General features: G+C 40.1%; 1 long non-coding RNA gene across 1 annotated transcript; it reads left to right on the top strand.

Moving 5' to 3' along the window:
- The first annotated feature begins 13 nt into the window (after positions 1-13).
- Positions 14-9409, top strand: LOC113427944 (uncharacterized). Its single transcript, XR_015748988.1, has 2 exons — positions 14-143; positions 9184-9409. It is a non-coding gene; the product is annotated as an uncharacterized LOC113427944 (long non-coding RNA).
- Positions 9410-15392: the final 5983 nt, after the last annotated feature.

The following is a 15392-nucleotide window of genomic DNA, read 5'->3' on the forward strand; positions in this document are numbered from 1 at the left end:
CAACAGGTGTTTGTACATGGGGTGGGGTTGACCCAAAAGAGAATCAGGAACTGGAAGGGGCCGCGAATCGGGAAGAAAGCAGAAGAATGCCAGCAAAGCGAGGCGAGACGCTTTGCTGCAGCAGAAAATGTTTGTTTTGGCAGGTGAACTTTACTAATCTTTGAATAGCTACATAGGATAAACCTGTCTGACTTCTGATAAATAGGTAGGTACAGATACAAATTAACAGAGTTGGAAGGGACCTTTTGGTCATCTAGTCCAACTCCAGCCCCCTCAAGCAGACCCTACACCACTTTTGAGAGATGGCAGTCCAGTCTCTTCTTGAAGGCTTCCGGTGATGAAGCTCCCACCGCTTCTGAAGGCAAACTGTTCCATTAGTTGATTACTCTCACTGTCAGAAAATTTCTATTTCCAGGTTGAATTTCTCCTTGTTCAGTCTCCATCCATTATTCCTTGTCTGGCCTATAGGCGCTTTAGAAAATAGCTTGACCCCTTCCTCTCTGTGGCAGCCCCTCAAATATTGGAAGACTGCTATCATGTCTCCCCTGGTCCTTCTCTTCCCTAGATTAGCCAAGCCCAGTTCCTACAACTATTCATTGTATGTTTTAGCCTCCAGTCCCTTAATCGTCCTGGTTGCTCTTTTCTGCACTTTTTCTGGAGTCTCGACATCTTTTTTAGAATGTGGTGAACAAAATTGGATGCCGTACTCTAGGTGTGGTCTTACTAAGGCTTTATAGAGTGGTATTAGTACCCTCACTTGGTCTTGTCCTGCAAGCGTCTCCAAAAAAGATCCATGCTAGAAAGACCTTAAATGTAACCCTTTCCTGGTGGGTATTGCTGAAAGCAAGCTGCTGAAGGATTGGAGTGGTTCATTTCAGATAGCTGTAATGTGGTGGTCCCAAGGGGGTTATATGCTTTCCTGCCAGAGCCCTTTAAAAGGGAAGCAGTGCTGCAAACACAGGTTGGAAAAATGGGGACACCTTCAGATACAAATTGGTTCAACGTACGTGGCCTCTGGGAGTTAAAGCCTATGTGTCTTAAAATAGCCGAGGTTAGGAAATGTGTTCTAACCTGCAGCTGACATACTTCAAGTGCAGCTTTATGTATTCTGCTCTTCCACGAGCTTGCCATGGTACGGCACCGTATTTTGGAGCAAGTTGGGAGATTGGTCAACACAATGACGTGTTTGTGGGCACTGGGTGTTAAAGCAAGTGTGATGCGTCTGCATTGCAGTGATTTCTATCTTATATGGGATCTACATATGGGACCCCAACACTGCCTCAGCCACTCATTCAGAATTTGCCAGTGGTCAGATAGGCTGTGGAACTGCCTGCCCCAGTTCCTTACTCCTTCCTTTGGGGAATCTTTTGATGAACAGTATATTAGGGTCATATAAGTAAAGCAGAACCTCACATTCCTCTTAACATTCATTTCAGCAGCACTGTGATCATTCCTGTTTAGTATAATATGTTTTTATTATTACCTTTATTGTCAGAGTACAACATGTATACAACTCACTGTGAGGACAGAAGTCCCTAACTTAGACCCAATCTTATTACACTATGTGACCTTGTTGCACAACGCAACAGCCCTGCAAGTCTGTCATACTATGTTGACATGAAGTTATTTTCTGTTCAGAAGTCTGACAACCCACGGGTAGAAACTGTTCTTCAGCCTGTTGGTGTGGCTGGCTATGCTTCTTTATCTCCTACCCTGTGGGAGGAGAGTGAAGAATTGCTGACACAGTTATAGAAGATAGGGTGAGTTGTTCAAAGCCAGCCCACGGTTCATAAAACTACGATCAAATCAGGTCTTGGTGTCATATAATCCAAGAAGACTTGATACAATAGGAATCCCTGAATGGCTACATATGGAATTTCTTTAGACAGCATTGTCCATTGGCCTTTGGTCAAGGAAGATAGGAGCAGATGCTTAATAAATAGTGGTGGGCCTGCAGAATGGAAGAGGTAGTTCTGTCATTACGAAATTTGCTTTAATTAGAGAACAATTATAGGGAATAAGGTTTAGAGAAAAAATGCCAGTAATATTTAGAAAAGAATGCCATTTCTTTGAGGTGTTTTAATACTGCCCACATCCCATGGCCACAAAGTGGCTCCCCTTTGCTTACATTGGGGCACAGGGAGACCCTATTGCCAGGCAAAACTCTTTGATTGAATAATGAGATTGGCAGCCAATCTTTGCTCTCCTCCAGGCTCGGTTATTATTACTGGGCAAGAGTCCCAGAAACACAAGCCATCCAGCCATAATAATAGCGGCAGTCTCTTTTAATGCATCTCAGCTCATTGACTGTGAGAAAAAACTCATGGCTCCTTTGGCAGGAAGCACTTGTATTACTACTGAGAAATATTTATAACCATAATTAGAAGGGGAAGTAGGAGGAAAGAGAGCAAATGCAAGGAAATGCATCGATGTGGAATGATTTAAGCAGTAGAGCTATGCATGGGATAGCAAGGGCTTTCTCCCATGAATACCTGAATGCATGTAATAAATGCAAAAAAATGTGATGGCTGGAGAGTAGAATGGAAATTGGAGTAAACTTATTTTAAAAGTTGATTTTTTTTAAAAAAAGTAAAAGATGATTCAGAGCAAACCAAAAAAAGGACTCATTTAGACTCTGTCAATATATATCAATTTGAAATACCTGTTTGGTTAGATTCTTCATGGTTCATATTGTATTACTGCTGCAGAGGTTACAAATAGGAAAAGTAGAAAAATTCCTCACACAAATATTATAGCTATTTGCTGTCTAAACTGTGTAAAGCTGTGTCAAATTGCAAACCAATCAAGACAGCCTCATTTGTAAATGGAATCTATTTTGCATTACCTTACAAAAAGGTTTACAATCAATAAATGAGAAGAGACAGCAAAAATCCACAATAGTATCACAACAGCCATTTTTTTCCCATGTTTGTGTTCTCTGCATTTGTCCAACATATTTGAAACACATTCTCTTCATGTCTTGAATGATGAATCTATTGTGACAGAGATTAGGGTTGGTAATAAAATGAGGAAATTATAGATTTTTCACATTCTGAATAATGAAAAGCAATAAAACATCAAATGATGATTAAACCTGTAATCTGGATATATTTATCTGGGAGATGTCCCCATCAAATTAATTGGGGTACATTTATATATTTTATTTATTGTTTTTATAAATAACTCAAGACAGCGAACATACCTAATATTCCTTCCTCCTCCTATTTCCCTCCCAACAACACTCCTGTGGATTGAGTTGTGCTGAGAGATAGTGACCAGCCAAAGTCTCTCAGCCAACTTTGAGGCCTAAGGCGGGACTAGAACTCACAGTTTCTACCCTGGTGCTTTAACCACTAGACCAAGCTGGCTCTAAAATAAAATATAAAATTCTCCTGGGTAAAACCACAGTTCTGTGTAGAGTTGTATGGAGGTAACCTCCCACTGAACTTTGGGGTTTTTCCCCCCGTAATAGGCATGCAATCACTTTTTTCAAATGTGTATAGTACCTGTGAAGCTGAACAGTTATTATGTGGGTTTTATTATTCCTATAGTATACTACAACATCCAAAGTATACACCATGCATACTTCTTCACTTAAGAGCTCACCAAACATAGCTATGTAAAGTGAGCAGCTTGTTTACAATAAACCACTGTACTAGTAGGGACTCCATGCTATCAAATTAGAGAGAAATCAGTATTATAGTAAACAGAGGTCAAAGATCAAACCCACAATTTCATATAAAATTCCAGTCCATGTACACAAAATATTACAATTTTTAAAAGGTCCAACTCACAAGACCATCAACTATTCTTAAAGATAATCAAAACCAGGATGAAGTAAAGGAAGTGAAATTTAAATGTAATTTTAATCCAGAATTTAATGCAAGGAACAATCATATAATGGACCTCTTTTAAACCTTGACAGCTGACTGTCAAACAAGCTCTTTTGTTAAACAGCTAACTCTTTTCTTATTCAAACAATGTCTTTAGAATGTCAGTTGTGATAATATTAACATAACCCCAAACTTTTGATCTCCTTATCTGGTGATGTGAGATTGGGTTCTTGTTTGTTTGTTGGTATATATATATATATATATATGTGGGGAGAGCTACCAATTACATACGAGCTGTAATATTCTGTTTGGTCTTTTTCATCTATGAAAAATCAAGGGCAAATTGAGATGTAACTGCAAAGCCACTGTCATTTTGCTTGCTATGCTGTATGTCATACTGCAAGTAAAGGAATATAAATTATGATTCTTATGTACAGAACATGTCTTTGAACATTGAAACTAGATGTCAGAGAAAAGATTACGCTTAAAGGAAGATTTTTCACATCAACTTCTCTACATGGTAGACATGTTTATTAATAAACAAATTCTGGGGCTTTGATCTGATCTGAAATTATGCCAGTCCTAAACTCTGTCTTTACATAATGCAGCTGGCACAAATTACATAATTCATGCCATTTGTTTGATGATGTCATGGCATATAGGGCAACATCATACTTTCTTCTGTTTGCCTCTTGTTCACATATAACATGAAGCCTTAATGTATGATTTGTTTGTACTGGACTTAGCATTATGTTCAAATTCATAAGGTTTAAGGTTGGTTATAGGTCCACCAGGCAATATTAATTTGCTCGACAAAAGTGATTAAAAAAACCTGGAAAAGCATTATGTATGAATGTAGTCATTGGTTCATGAATTATGTTAAGATATCTGTTCAGTAAACATCCATGGCAGAGAAGAGATTTGAAATGCTTAATACAGTCTGGTGCAATTTTATTCTCTTTACTCTGATTCATTTTAAACAGGCACTATCTCTTAAATCATGAAATATTCAGAAAGAAAATCCATTGGAGCAGACCTACCTGACCTGTTTTGTATCCAGGACTATTCATGCAATCCTAAATTGTAGAATCGCACAATATAAACATTGCAAGGTACCTGGAAGACAACCTAGTTTATCTTTCTGCCCAGAGTGGAATCCCACTACTTACAGCATCCAAGAGATCATTTAAAACCCTTCAGTGAGGGAGATTCACCATTTCCTGAAGCAGGCTGGTCCCTTATTCAACTAGAACTAACAATCAACCAGTAAAATGGCTTGCCTTCAGAAGTTGTGTGTACTCCCATCACTGGAGGTTTTTAAGAAGAGACTGGACAGCCACCTGTCTGAAATGGTTTAGGGCCTCCTGCTTGAGCAAGGAGTTGGATTAGAAAGTCTCCAACTCTGATATTCTATGATATTCTGTGAACAACTCTCATTTGTTAGGAAGTTCATCCTGATGTCCAAACAAAACCTACTTCCTTGTAATTGAAATCCAATTTCTTTTCTGGAACAACTCTACAATTCTGCCCTGGCTTTTCCATGATGTCACTTCAGGTACTTGAACATGTTATCTTGTCTTCCAAAGTTTTCTTCTAAGTTAAATATACTCAGACCCTCAAACCATTCCTTCCAGGTCCCTTACCTTTCCTGGTTCTTCTTCTCTGGACATGGTCCACTTTGCTAATGATCTTTCTAAAACACAGTGCCCAGAATTGGACACAATACTCTAGGTGTGGTTTAAATAGTGCAGGACAGAGAGGAATGGTAATGTTTATTGATCTTGACTGCAGCTATAAAAAAAGTGGATGCCATTCTAGGCTGCATCATATTGTTGGCTCATGTTCAGTTTATGATACACTCGCATCCTGTTTGCATGTGCAGGAAGGTTCTATCCCACATCTGTTGCCTTTTTCCTACCCCAAGTAGCATTTAGCATTTGTTGCTGTTGAAATCCATCTTCCTGGTTTCTGCCAATGTTTCAGCTTGTCAAGATTCTTCTGACCCTGATGATGTCTTCTGAAGTCTTTGCCATCTCCCAATGTTCCTGTCATCTTCACGTTTGCATATCATATTTTCTAAATCCACATCCAAGTCATTTTTAAATATGTTGAACATAAGCCTTGCATAACAAATTCTTCTTAACTTTGTTACTTGCTATTCATTTTATCATTTTTTTTAGTTGCATGTTCCCATGAAAGTTCTGTGGACAAGTACAATGTTTGTTTTTCATACAAGAGTTTGTTTCAGCAGTAATCTGAAATGATATAGATTGGCCCCAGGTTTGGAAAGGCTGGCATTCGGCTCCAGATAATTTGACATTCTTGTTTGGTGCAGCAACCCCTGTGTTTGCTTTCCAGAAATCAGTACCAACAAATGCAGTTAATGGCATTTTTATAAAGGGAAGGATGGTTGATCATGGCAAATGATGGTCATGATTATAGCTCAAGCGTCTAGCAAAGCTTAGCAATATCTCACTGTAGAGATGTGTATGTAGTCCTTGACTTAGTTGGGACCAGAACTGTGGTTGCTAAACAAAGTGAGTCATGCCCAATTTTATGACATTTTTGCCACAGTTGTTAAATGAATCACTGCAGATGTTTAACGAGTCATGACCCCTTGTTAAGCAAATCTGGTTTCCCCCAGGAGCCAGCTGGGAAGGTCACAAATAGCAATCATATGACTCTGTCATAAATACATGCTGGTTGCCAAGCACCTGAATTTTTATTGTGGGGATGTTGTAACCATCATAAGTGCAAAAACTAGTCGTAAATCACTTTTTTCAGGGCCATTGTAATTTCAAGCAGTGGCTAAATGAATGGTTTTAAGTTGAATTCTCCCTATAGAAACTTGGTATGAGTACTGTATATCAGTGGTGGTATTCAGCTGGTTCGCACCAGATCAGGCGACCTGTAGCAAGAATTTGGCATGGGTCGCCAAACCGGTAGTAAGTTCTGGCTGGCCACGCCCCTGACCCGCTCACCGTCCCACCTGATGCTCGCTTCACCCCGTCCGCCTGACGTTCACCTCAGGTATTTCTTTCTTTTTTCCCCCCCTCCCGACAATCAGCTGTACATGCGATCAGCTGTGCCAGGATTCCCCTTGCTGAGGCCCAGGAAGGCAAAAAATGGCTCAGGCCTCCTCCTCCATTTTTTTGCCTTCCTGAGCCTCAGAGGAGCCTTATGGGAGCAAAAACGCCCCCCCCCCAGAGGCTCTTCTGAGGCCAGGAAGCTCTCAAAATGGAGCTTGGAGGGGTGCTGCATGCCTCTCCTATGCTCTGTTTTTTTTCTACCTGAGCTGTAGAGGAGCCTTATGGGAGCAAAAACGCCCCCCAGAGGCTCCCCTGAAGCCCAGAAGGCCCCCAAAATGGGTGGGGGGTGGCTGCAAAAATCCCACCACTGTTGTATATCCTATGCTGTGATCCTCTGCCATTCCTGTGCTGTGATCCTCTGCCATTGCTATTCCAACCTTCTAAAGTTCCTAGACAGGGCCTGCATCTTCTACTGCAAACATCTAATCTACAGAGCATATCTCTCTAAACAGAATCCTTGCTTGCAGAATACTGGGATGCTAAAAATAGCTTAGTTTTTGCAGAAGAAAGCCAGATACCAGGCATGCAAATATAAGCCATATTATCTACCCTGGTGGTTTTCCAACAAACTTCCCTCAGGGACCTTTCCTGCACTGATTTCTCTCCCCCCACCCCTTTACTAAGTCACCACCCATATGTTTGCCACTGAATTCCTGTGTGCTGCGAGGATTCTCAGATGTCCTCTACAATGAATCTCAATTTGCACAGTGCAAAAACCAGCCATGTTGTGTCCATCTCTTTGAAACACAAACCTGCACCTGGGTTTTACATAAATGCAAGGAACTGCGTGGGAAAGAAGGTATATTTGACATTGGGATATAGCAAACTGTTTGCCAGGCCAGAAATCAAGGGAAGAAAAGAAAACAGTATGAAGTCCTTACTTAACAAAAGGCTTTTAGAAAGGATTGCGTTCACCAGTTCTACAGTTCCTCCAAACAGCTCCTTGCAATAATCAAGTTGTAAGGATGGTACGTGTGTAATTGTCATCAATGATCGCAGCGGGTACACATGTTGTTAATTGTGCAAATCCCAACCAGCTGAGATCAGGGCCAGTTTAAGAATTTGGGGTCTAAAGCAACAGATGGTTTGGAAGACACCTCATCTTATCCCATCATCACATTCAGCTCTAGAGTAACATCGCAGATGGATTCCAGCCAAACAAGAGGTTGAAATTATGGAATCAAAATGGAATACCCACAGAGTCTGAACTAGAATTTAAAAATGTAGCTGGAAGAAACATATTGGGGATAAAATTTTAGAACTTCTAATTAAAAAAACATTTTTCTTTTTTTGAGAAAGAGAGGGTAGCGTAGCAAGAAAATAGTTTATTTTTTAAATCATTTGCCTTGTTTTCTGATTTTTACAGTTCTGTAAAACTCTTGTCACACCTGCCTTTAACCTTCTCTTTTACAAAGCAGAACAACAAAATCCACTACTGCTTCTAAAAACAGCACCTTAGGGAGCTCCTTCCTATTCTCTGTTTCCTGTCCCTTGGCCAATGAGGACCTGTCCTCTTCATCTATGGCTGTTCAGCTTTCAGAAGAATCTTTGGTGAAGAATCTTTTAGAACCAGTAAAGGAAAATGTTTGTATCTCCCTCACTAGCACTACTTCGGGTAATGAAATGTCTGCAAGAAAACAACTAAGCTCAGAAAGCACCAAGGATCCCTAATCTTTGGTTTAATCTAAGGCCAAAGGCTTCGTGTCCTCTACATCACTCTTTCTACACAATCCTGTATACACTATCAAGCATGGCAGTTGCTGATCATCCTGGGATTTGATGTTGGTGTGCACATCTGGAAGTCACCTAGGTTTGGAAACATTGAAATAAAAGGTTGTTTTCTAAAGGGAGACACTACCTGAATAGAAAAACACTCTTTGCTTAATTCAAAAGGACACATGCAGAGCACAAACACACTCATCCCACACAAGGTTTCGGTTAAAAATGTTACTGAAGCATTTTTGAAAATGATCGGTATATAAAATATATTTTCCCGAAATGTCATGTGAAATTTGCCTGCTTTCCATGGGGAGGTCAGGTTTTCTCGTGTTGTGAATTTGATTCTATGTTTAGAATATACGGGACATTCCTTATCAAATTTATTATGTTTTCAACATATTCTAGCAATTTGAAAGTTGAAAGGTCAGTGCCTCGTCATCAGGAACGGATCTTTCTTTTTGAAAATAACATTTTTGCCATGTGTATTAAAAGTTATTTTATATACAGAATTTAGAGATTGTCTTCTGTTTCTTTTCCTGCAGGGATCAATGCGCTGGAAAGAAAAGAAAAAAGCACCCCAACTTGAAATCAAGCTGTACTAGATGAAAGAAGCTGATTAATGATGGAAGAAATTTATGGGGATTTCAATCAGGGAAGCTTATGGGTGTAACACATGAAGATGACTTGACTTGGTGGTTGTGGATAATCTTGTTCCATGTCCACTTTTCACACATATGGAATAAATGGGATACACCCCTATTCAAAGTCCCCCAGGCTTTCTTCTGCTTTGTAATTTACTCTTAAAAGATTCTTGTTTCTAAGGGAGTATAATCCCACCGCACATGTATGGCACAGTGGGGGTTAGGCAGTGCCACTTTCCAGTTGATTGAAAATAGTTTGGGATGTCTGAACTGCATGCAGAATTCCCATCAATCCAGCTCAAAAACTTCTGGTTCCATAAAGAGGCAAAGTTGGGTGAATCCAGAAATACTTTATCACAGATTGTAAAATCACAATTATGAAGTATAGTGAATGTAGTTATGAAAGACAATTGTTTTCCTCATCAAAGAGTGGTGAATATTACGATCTGTACAGAGAATAGAGATTCAACAACCAGATCTTTAAGATCTGCTGATGTACCATGCAAGAACATATGCACAAAACTTCTAAAGCAGTGATTATAGAATTGCCCTATCAGTCTTTTTTCACCTTGGTGCCTTCCTATACTGGTTTGCACAAGTAATCCTCAATTTACAATCATTCATTTAATGACCATTCGAAGTTATAACAGCACTGAAAAAAGGGCATCGTGATCATTTTTCAGATGACGAACCTCATGGTCACATGATCAAAATTTGGATGCTTGGCAACTGGTATGTATTTATGATGGTTGTAGTTTCCCAAGGTCATACCTTTGTCACCTTTGTGACCATCTGACAAACAGAGTCTATGGCGAAGCCAGATTAACAACAGTGTTACTAATTTAACAACTGCAGTGATTCATTTAACAACTGTGATGAAAAATGTTATAAAAATGCATTTAACAATTGTCTTGCTTAGCAATGGAAATTTGGGGCTCAAATGTGTTGTAAATTGAGGTCTATCTGTAGTCTAAATGAGTGTGGGAAGGGTCTTTACATGAGAAATGAGAAGGAAGTTATTGTTTTATTATGTAGTTTTCTTCTGGAAATGGATACCAAACTGGATATCCACATTACTTAAAGCAGAGGTGGGCCATTTTTTGGTGGCCAGAGGCCACATTTCCCATTTGGAGGAAGTCTATGCGCCATCTTGAGTTGTGTAGTGATGTAAAATAGGCAGGGCTGTGCCTGAATTACGAGATTTTTTTTCAATGTTTTTGTGGGGAGGAAGATTTGAAACAAAATGAAAGCTATTTGGGGGGGGTTTCATTAGTTCTTTTTGCATGGCTTTCTCTGCAAAATATTGTAGATGAGTTCAGTGAGAGGAGGAGCAAGTGTGCAGTAGCAACCACAGTGGCGGTCCCTGAAAACATCTTGGTTGAATCCAGGGGTTGGCTTCAAAAATTTTAGCAATGGGTTCTCTACCTGGTTGCTGGGTGGATGTGGCCATGGTGGGTGTGGCCCAGTTGGCCTCCTGCACCACAGCGAGGGGGGGGCATTTTTGTCCTCCCTGGACTCTGGAGGCTTTCCTCCAGCCCCTAGAAGAGTGAAAACGGCCTCCCCGGGCTCCGGAGGCTCTCTGGAAGCAGGAAACGTGTTCATTTCGAGGCTTCCCGAACTTCTGGAAGGCCTGTTTTTTGCCCTCCCCGAGCCTCTGCGTGCATCCTGCACTTACCTGCATCCAAACAGGCCGCGTGGGGACTCCTAGGAGGGGAGGGGCAGAGTGGGTGAGGCCAGCCAGGAGTGGGATTTGGGGGTTCTCTGAACTGCCCAGAATCTTAGCTAGGGGCTGTCCCGAACCCCTGCGAACCCCCAGCAGTCCAGCCCTGGTTGAATCTCTATAGGTGCAAAGATCAATTCATGTAACTATAATACTGGCAGTAATTACTCCTCTGAACTAGAAAAATGCTTCTGTTAAATCAGAAGGCTACAACTTTTGGATGACAGAGGAGAAGCAAGGCATGTTGGGGAATCAAGGACTGTGGTGGGTGGATGTTACTGCAAAGAATACGGGCCTATTCCCCATGTGTTGACAGAACCTATCAACAATTAAAACAATGAAACATTTTCTGAAGGATGCCCATCTTTGCCTGTTATGGGGCCAGGGGAGGGATTTTGTAATTTTTGTAGAATCATAAACATACTTCATCAGAAGGGATCTTGGGGAACTCAAGGTTTATATACACAAGGATGCTATTTGCTACATTAATTTCAGCAGAAGGCTAAATTCCATACTGAAGGCTAAAGGAGAGTTAGCCAAAGTTAAATCGAATCCATTTAATTTCTGCGATTTACTCTCTGTATACATGTGCGTGTTTAAATATAAACTAAGAAATAGCTGCCATTTCGTAACAGTTGCTCCTATGCCAAATATGGTAATCTTGACATTGTAAAGCCCAGGGCTCCATGTGCTGTAATTTTACTACTAGGAGCAGAAATGCCTCTGGCTTCTGGTTGCTCTCCTGGAGTCCTGTCCACCACTCCTGGGCCTTGAAATGCCTTGCAGTCACAGATAATTGGCATGAATGTTACTCTATGCCTCTCCTTCTATAATGCATTGTTCCCTCCCCGCCATCCACAGATATTTTCCATGGCATCCTAGCTCTGCCAAAATATAAGAGATGATGTTACAGTTGTAAGAAAAAGGGGAGGGCGATAGTCTTTGAAGTGGCTTTTGATGAGATTCTGCTTGATGAGATTGTGCGTGACGCTAACCACAAAGGAAAACTAAACTCTTTATTGAAGAGAGAGAGAGAGAGAGAGAGATCTTAAGTCAGAAGCAGCAGGAACAGAAGGGTGTCATTAAAAACTTGAAGTGTTGGACCAAGTGCAAACAGAATAAAGGCTTTTGCTCTGTGTTTCAAATTGTTTAGAATTATTCATGGAGAATATCAATTCAAACTTCCCCACCCTCCAAGCCCACCCCCTTGAAAGCAAAGGTGCCTATCATTTTTTAAATTAACTATTGATTTTCTTACATGTCATCAGTTTTAAAAACCAACCCATCTTCTTCCAATCCAGCCTCTGTCAATATATATTCTACACATAGGCTGAACAAGTAAGGAAAGAGTACAGGCTTGTTTTATTCCTTTGTCAATCTGGAATGGGCCATGTTTCCATTTGGATTGTGTTTTTATGTCCTGTTTGTTTCTCATGAGATCACTGAGATGTTCTGTTTTTCCAAGACATTCCATAGCTTGGCATCATGAGCACAATCAAGGGCCTTGCTATGGTTAATGAAGTACATATTGCCTTCTTGTTGATGTTCTTTGCTTTCTCAATTACCCAGCATGCATCAGCAATCCTTCCTCTTAATTTTTGGCCTTTTCTAAATCCATTTGGATACTCGATATTGAATACTTTCACAGAGAACTGTAATCTACATTGGAAGATTCAAAGTATTCTTAGGATAGAATAGAATAGGATAGGATAGGATAGACTGGACTGGAATGGAATGGAATAGAATCATAGACTTGGAAGCAGAGGTGGTATTCAGCAGGTTCTGGAGAACCAGGTTCTGGAGTACCAGTTCTGGAGAACCAGTAGTGGAAATTTTGAGTAGTTTGGAGAACTGGCAAATACCACCTCTGACTGGCCCCACCCCCATCTATTCTCTGCCTCCCGAACCCCAGCTGATTGGCTGGGTCTTCTTTTGTTGTCCTGCACAGGAGAATGGAGCTGGAAAGCAGGTTAGTGGGGTGAGAAGGGAATGGAGATTTTACAGTATCCTTCCCCTGCCACACCCACCAAGCCACACCCACCAAGCCACACCACACCCACCAAGCCATGCCCACAGAACCGGTAGTAAAAAAATTTGAATCCCACCACTGGGTGGAAGGGACCCACATCCCAAGACATTATACCATCTCGAACAAACAGATGGTCAATCCTTTCTTGAAAATCTTCAGTGATGGAGCACCCACAACTTTGGAAGGCAAGCTGTTTCATTGATTAATTGTCAGGAAATTTCTCCTTCGTTCCAGGTTGGATCTCTCTTTAATGAGCTTCCACCTATTGTTTCTTGTCATACCCTACAGGGTAGGATAAAATTTATGTTTGTATTTTCTATAGAAGCCTACATACTGACAGTGTTGAAGTAATAAACACCCACGGTGTCACCCAAATAAATGTTCTATTCTTTGTAAGTTTTACTTTACACACACTTTCAGTTTTAAGTCTCATTTTTGCAAACAACCTATTTGACTACATTTGTTTGTGTTTAAAAGTGTGAATAGTTTTCTCATTTCCCCCCCAAGAAAGCTGGCTGGAGCAAAAGAATATGATTGCCCCCCACCACCTTGTTATATGTTAGACATAATTCAGAACACATATAAGAAATCTCTCGTTACCCAATTTTGACCATGCATAAGAGCCCTATTTAAACTGTAAATTGACAGCCCTTCTATACACGCTTCTATATGCAATATGATTTTTTTCCCCCCACAAAAGTCATATGGTGTGGAGCAGATGATTTTTTGCTACTAAAGAGGGGCTGAATTTTAAATAGCTCAGTGTCCTCTCTCTGCTACATAGAGCATGCCTTTTAATCCTTTTAAAAAAGATTTTACTAGAGTTCATTGTAAAATAAAATACAAATAGAAAACAAAAATCAGGAAAGTTAAAGAGAAAAGAAGAGAGGAAAGGAAGAGAAAGTAGTGACTACTGATTTTTTTTTTCAGCGCAGAAGAATACAAGAAAAAGGTTAAAGCCTCAACTTTTTGCTTTACATTTCTAAACATTTAAAGCCATTTCTATAATAACAAAATCATTCTAAAAACCAAATCTAAACTCAAAAGTTTCATTCCCCCCTCTCCAGTTTCGAGCACAAAGTCAAGAAGCAATTTCCAAGGGGAAACAAAACTAGATAGGTTCTTATCTTGAACTAAAGCAGTCTATTTTGCCATCTTCACCGGCTACATCCCTTTTACCATCTGTTCTTCGATGGTGGGAATTAATGTGTCTTTTTCCATCTTTGTCCATATCAGATTCTTGCTGCTGTCAACATATATAGTAACAAGGTTCCAAATTTTGTTTCAAGCTTTTTATCCATCAAACCTAAAAAGAAAACTTCTGGTTTCAGTTTTATGTGAGGGCACGCATTTTATCCTTGAATAAATGCCCAGCTACCTCTCAGATCTCAGAGCTGAGCAAACGGTCACCTGGAGACCCATGCCTTCTTGTTTTAATCACTGGCCCAGCTTCTGCCAAAACAGATCCAGCATTGGGTTGCTTTCTTTAACATTTGCCTCACTGATTCAAGCAACATTTCATAGAGAAACCAAACAGCCAAGGCTACTGTTACCAAGGAACGGTGCCAATGCACTCTTGGTATGTAATTTCCCCTTATATTTTCTACTGACATTTTCCTGATGCCTTGGCTTGGGAAGCCATTTTGTCCTCAGAAAAAAGGAGCAAGAACCACAGCCTCAATCAGAGCTTTGAGAATCAGAGAATCAGAGCTTTGAGAATCAGTGTCCAACAATGATTAACCAAAGGAGGCTTATATGACTTATTGATTAGGTTGAATGTAGTAATATGCACAAATATGTATTTAATGCAGAGGCTCACAATGGAACTTGGAAAGTCAATGTCCTGGTGGGAAAGAAATAAACCCTGCCCTACTCTAAAACTGACAAGGTACTTCAGGTCATGATATCTGTTTTTATTATTTGTAATATTTGCTACTTATAATGTTTGTTTCCATCTTAACTCTTTGTACCTATTTGTCTTTTCCTGATTTGGATTTAGTGGGGTTTTAGACAATCAGGATGGATTTGTAGTTTGTAGCCAGGAAATTCTCAGATATTTCCTTGCATTACACCATCTTTACTGTGTAATCTATACGCTCTGCTTCATTTGGAATCCAGCATTGAATTGATTGAGGTTTTTTCCCTACTCTTTATTTTGAAACCTGTGAGTCTGAAGGACTTTGGGTCATTATGTTTTTGCCTCAACTTCCATGTTTGTGAGTGTTGTGCTCATTCACTTGGTTCCCAAAACGGCTTCTCATAATTTTTGCCTCCTAGCTTTCTATCCTTGAATAAATTGCTTTGGAACTTGCTTTGTGAGATCAGTTTTTGTTGAAAATACACAGAATGAAGTTTTTTAGA

The sequence above is a fragment of the Notechis scutatus genome, chromosome 3 (assembly GCF_049901735.1).
Source record: "Notechis scutatus isolate UNSWTSFEM ecotype Mainland chromosome 3, rNotScu1.2, whole genome shotgun sequence".
In the NCBI taxonomy this organism is placed as follows: domain Eukaryota; kingdom Metazoa; phylum Chordata; class Lepidosauria; order Squamata; family Elapidae; genus Notechis; species Notechis scutatus.